The following is a 6,000-nucleotide window of genomic DNA, read 5'->3' as shown; positions in this document are numbered from 1 at the left end:
GAAACCTACTCAAGCTTACCTTCTTCATCTATCTAAATCATTTGTAAGTGTATTGAGTATTATTGCTTAGAGGTTTGCTCTCTCATTTGTTGCATATTTGAATCGATTCTTTTTTAGAGCATAACCTAAGTTTTCTTAGGAGGCTTTGCCAATAAGCCTACCCTAAGAAAGACTTGTGGTGACTTCCCAAGTATTGCATTCTCATTACAATAACTTAGGAAGTTCGTATTTGTTTGTGGCTTGCAAAAATACTTTCAAACTCATTCGAATATCCTGTGGTGTTCATATTGATATATTTGTGAAAAGGTATTTGTGTGTGTTATATTAATCTTTGTAGCAATATCCATTCAAATCTATATCATTTGCTGAAATACAAAGATTACTTACATCTTGCAGTCCAAGCATATATATATATTCACGGGATTGACACATTCTATTGAGTGATATTATTGAGGCTTGTTTAATACTCTGTGTGAACACGTTTGTTTGAATACTCTAAAATACATAGACTATTATTGACACTCTCACGTGCGTACTACACTGATAGAAAAATTGTTTGAGAGTTGAACTATCTAGACCACACTGAGCTTACATTATTAAATCATCTATGGTGTTTGTGTTTGTACGCATTTGTGGTACAAATCTGCTTTACGTGAAAGCACTCTTATATTGTACCTTGTGATTGTATATCTGAGAGATTCCAGGCATGGCCTGAGGGGGTGGTAATCCAGCCCGATAAGGATTGGTGTAAAGGTTGAGGTCAGCCCTGTGGTAATTTGACCTGGTTTGTATAAGTGCCGCTCCACCCGTTTAAGTGAGCAAGGTATTGTGATAATCCTTGTGCTGGTTAGCCAAGGCGGGGACGTAGGCAGTTGGCCGAACCTCGATAACATATCTGTGTGTCATCTTCTCTTTACTGCTTTCTGGTGCTTGTATGATTGTTTAAACTGCTTTATTTAATTTCTAGTATATTTACATTGTGTGCACTAGATTGACCCAAGACTTGTGAACATACTGCTGCTAGGAGGAATACCTAGGAGTTAAAGTTTAAAAATACCAATTCACCCCCCCTCTTGGGATCACGGTAAAGCTAACACCCTTGTATATTTGCATGCATACATGAATGCAATTAGTTCAAGGATGATGTTCATTTACACGCACTCATCATATATTCATCCTTTCCAAGGTTTTCAACATGCAGCAAATATTAGACTTTTAGCATATAGGCATGACATATTGCATTTCAATTAGCGCTTAATAGCCAATCAAGGTCATACTCAAAAATTATGCAATAGGGGTTCAATATAAAGATGACACAACTCAAAATACACAATGAGTGTGTTACAAATGAAAACTCCCCCTATGTCATGCATTTGATCTAGTTTATGGACCATCATCAAAATATGTGTCGTTTAAATACAAGGATGATGTTTTACTATTTATTTCCTGAGTGGAAGTATATAACCCAAAAAGATTTGGATCAAATGATGTCCATGAACTAGAATTTCCTACCTAAGACTATAATATGTGTACATGTTTTCAATTTATATAGCATTTTAGATTTAACATGTACTAATCTATTCAATTAATTTGCATGCATTAAATATATTCATTTTGTCCAATCAGTATGTAGTTGATTTCAAGCCATGATCATTAAGCATGCATCAACAATGAATATTTAGTAATGGCAAAATACATATAACATTGTAAATGCCACTTAAGATTAAATATTATGTTCAACATGGTCACAAATTTGAAACTGCATAAGACTTGTGAAACTATTTAGAATTCAAAAATAAGTCTTATGAAGTCATGATTTCAGTTAACTAGATGGCATGTGATTATATGATCATTCAATTCAACATGCAAGATCCTCGTTAACTACCAGCATGCAATTCACAATACTGCATCGGCCATGCAGTTGGCATTCAGAACAAGCATGCATACCAATATGACTTAAATAACAATTTTTGTTATAAATTATCCATCGCTCAGATAATACAATTATTAAGTAAAGAATGGATAGTAGCATTCAGCTCACGCAAATCATCCAATATAATTAAGTAGGGCAATAAGATATATCGAAAGTATGCACAATATAATACAATATTATTGGATGAAATTTTAAATCATGATGTTCCATTTTTCATTCAACTCATTAGCCAAAGAATTATATATTCAATTAGCAATATTTGGCAAAACTAATATTTTCTACTGGGGGATGAGTTTTAAAAGCATTTGAATATGATTGATCATTTAAGCTCAATGAAGAGTTTAGGGATATATGATACATAGCATTGATTGATTCCCTAAAACTCAATTCAATGTGGTGGACAACAATTAAGACTTTAAGCATATATATATAGCTTTAAGAAATAAGAACACATATGTCCACTTAAGGAGAGTTTCACTTAAGCATTCTTCTAAGATTCAATTCAAGAAATGATAATTTATTTAAGCATGCTATAGCCAATATAATCAAATACTAACCAATCATCATGATATATATATATATATATATATATATATATATATATATATATATATATTAAGTTATTAGATTGGATATTTCACTAAAATTCTTATATTGGCATGCTTTTCTATGGTTCTTAATAAAACAATAGTGTATATTAAAATTTAAAATTTTAAGCATAAAACACTACTTAAGCATTTAAATTATTTTAACCCCTTTTATATTATTTCCTAAAATCTTATGAGTATATAAAATATTCCTATGTAGCATCTCATAAGATGGTATACTAATATCACATGATTCATAAAAAATTTAACGCAAAAATATCACATGAATCATGACATAGAATATTTAATAAAGTTGAAGGAGGAAGATGTACCTACTTTGATTTAACTCCTTCGTAGTCATTTAAGCCCGAAATCCTTGCAGTGATGTTCTCCTCTCTCGATTTTTCCTCGCTTCTTAATGTTTCCAAAATACCTTAGCACTACTAGTACAAGATATAAACCTCTTTAAAAAAATTAGTAGCATAAGGCACAATAAATAATGCATGACACTCAAACGATATGCATTAAAACCAATGTCATGCTCATTCATTTCACATTCAAGCTTGGGAAACTATGGATTTTTAAAATCATTTTTATTGAGATAAAAATCCTTTGACAAACTCTTTTCAAAACCTCCAATCAATTAATTTTACAAAAATCATTTTCTATATTCAAATGGTAAAATCTATACAATAAAAGCAGTTGAGGATTTGCAAAGGTTTGACCCTCAAAACAGGGATACACCAAATATGAGCCATTGCAATCTTTATGCAAAAACGGTTAAGCTTATTGCAATCGGGCTCTATTCCAATTGAGAGTTATGGTATGATCCCAAGAAGGGGGTGAATTGAGATTTAAAAATATTTTACTAATTTAAACTTCATTGATTCACCACATTAAATATCATTTAAAAATTAAAGCGTGTATGAAAATAATAATGACAATAAATAAACATTTATACACATGTGAAAATTAAAGTGCGAAATTTAAATGAGATAAGGGGAGAGAGAGAGAGAGAGAGAGAGAGAGAGAGAGAGAGAGAGAGAGAGAGAAAGAGAAAGAGACACACACACACAAAAGATTTGTTATCGAGGTTCGACCAATCATGCCTACATCCCCGCCTTGGGCATACCCCCAAGGATTCCACAAGCCTGCTCACTTAAACGGACGTAGCAGAAGCCGGTAACACATCTCCTTATGGGGCGGAGTCTCCCCAGCTCAAATTTCGGGTCTGAGCCACAACCTACAGCCACATCTTACAATATATTACTCCTAGCTCTCCAAATCAGGCCTGAGCTGCTCCGGTGCGCTTTACAGGACAATGCGATTCTCTTCTGACCACATGCCGAGAATAAAATAGATAAATAAATTGTGTGTACAATAAAAGTGCTTTTGTACTAAGCAGATGATGTACAATATGAAGCACTAAAATACATTCTCATATAATATTAAAATGAAGCTCAGTAGAGTATGGTATTCCTCTCAAAATATTTTTCAAATAGACCAATGGGAGTATGGAAAACGATTTTCTGTATGAAAATGACCTTTTAAAATTTAATTCAAATAAGGCTTCCAAGCAAAATATATGAAAGCGAATATTAGCTTAAGCCATTGTCATGAAGCTTCTCAAGCACAATATATATATTTATCAATGAATATATAAGCTCAAAGCATTCTTGAACTAACCCATAGATTTTCTCCAATAAAAATATTTCCAAATAAATGAATAGGAGAAGTTAGGGTTTTCATTTAAAATAATTGACCTTTATAAAAACAAATTCAATAAGGCTTTCTAGCAATATATGTATGAGCTTAAATATATGCTTAAGCCCTTAAGACAATTTCAAAATAAATTTCTCCAAAATGTTTTCAAATAAAAGGTATGGGAGAAATTTGATCTTTGAAGAACATGATAATAAAAAGGCTATCAAGATATAGGTATATATATATATATAAACTTGAATATAAGCTCAAGCCTTTCTAAATAAAACCTGCAAAATATTTTCAAGAAGAGTAGAAAAAATTTGATCTTTGAAAAATAACAAGAATAAAAAGTAGAGGCCTTCAAGCAATATATATAAACTTGAATATTTGCTCAAACCTTTTCAAAATTACCTCAAGAAAAAGAAGCCTTTGAAGTAGAAATACACGAGTGGATATATGCTCCAATCTTCCTTCAATAACCCACAATATTTTCTCCCAGACAAAATTTTCAAAGTGAAAGAGTAGGAGAAATATGAAATTTAATGCATAAAAGGGGGTATGAAAAATGAGGGAGAAACAAAGAATGTGTAGATATGCTCTCAAGATGTCTCTCCTTAATTTTTCAAGTGTCTTTGGCTTGTATTTATAGGCAAAAACCAAAACTAGCCGTTTTATGACCATTAGGATATTAAAATATGATTTAATTTGAAAACTAACCGTTTTTCGGCCCTTGGAGAGCTTTCTACGCGTACACCCTTCCGTTTTTTGCCCATAACTTTTTCTATACAATTCCAAATTGAACGTTGTTAGCATCAACAAAAAGCTAAGAGAAAAACTACAACTTTTATGTTGAACAATTTTTAGGATAAGAAGTTATGGATTGAGAAAACTTCCCGTCAATGAGACAGAAGAAACATGAAGGGAATTTTTCTAACACGAACACTTTTCAGTAGTTTGAACATAACTTTTTCTATACAACTTCAAATTGAACATTCTTGGTGGAAACAGAAAGTTAAGAGAAAATCCCACAACTTTTATGTTGAACATGTTTTAAGATGAGAATGGATTGATTGAGAAAATCGCTCATTAATGAGCTAAAAGAAACATGAAAGGGTCTTTGAAAAGCTTGCTTTGGAGTTTTCCATTTCAAAAAAATAAATAAATAAATTTGCACTTGAAATAATTTTTGCACATTTGTAAAATGATTTTCCATGAAATATAGAGTGCCTAAGGTCAATCTAAGGTCAAGTATGAGCTTCAAATTAAATCATGAGATTCATGTACAATTAAACCTAGTTAATTATTACAACCCAAAAAAAAATAAAGTCTTCAAGCTTGCTTTCATGATTCCCATGGAATACGCCGATTGGTGCGAGCTTGAAGTACATTTACGGCTTCCATTTTGCATCCTTTGCTTGTGCATCCAGAATTATAAACATATATATTCACTAAGTATACAAGTGAGATGTTGTTGTTTGTCATAATCAAAATAGGGATCGGACTCAAAAAGTCAACAAGATCCTTGCTAGAAACTGTCTGTTTTCTTTCAAAATCCATTGTTGTTAATATTTCAGGAGGTAAATCTACTTCCTCCTCATCCACCTCTGCCTCATTGAATGACTCCATAAAATCAATTTCTAGCTCAAGCTCTTCTGTACTAGTAAAGTCATTCCATGTATTCCTGCACATAACGCAGACAAAACAAGACAAGATTTGGCAACGACAATATGAAAAGAATGGTGAAATGATGTGAAACTAAAATGCATTCTTATTTCA

The sequence above is a fragment of the Malania oleifera genome, chromosome 7, assembly GCF_029873635.1.
Source record: "Malania oleifera isolate guangnan ecotype guangnan chromosome 7, ASM2987363v1, whole genome shotgun sequence".
NCBI lineage: Eukaryota > Viridiplantae > Streptophyta > Magnoliopsida > Santalales > Ximeniaceae > Malania > Malania oleifera.
Note: the sequence above shows the minus strand (reverse complement) of the source record.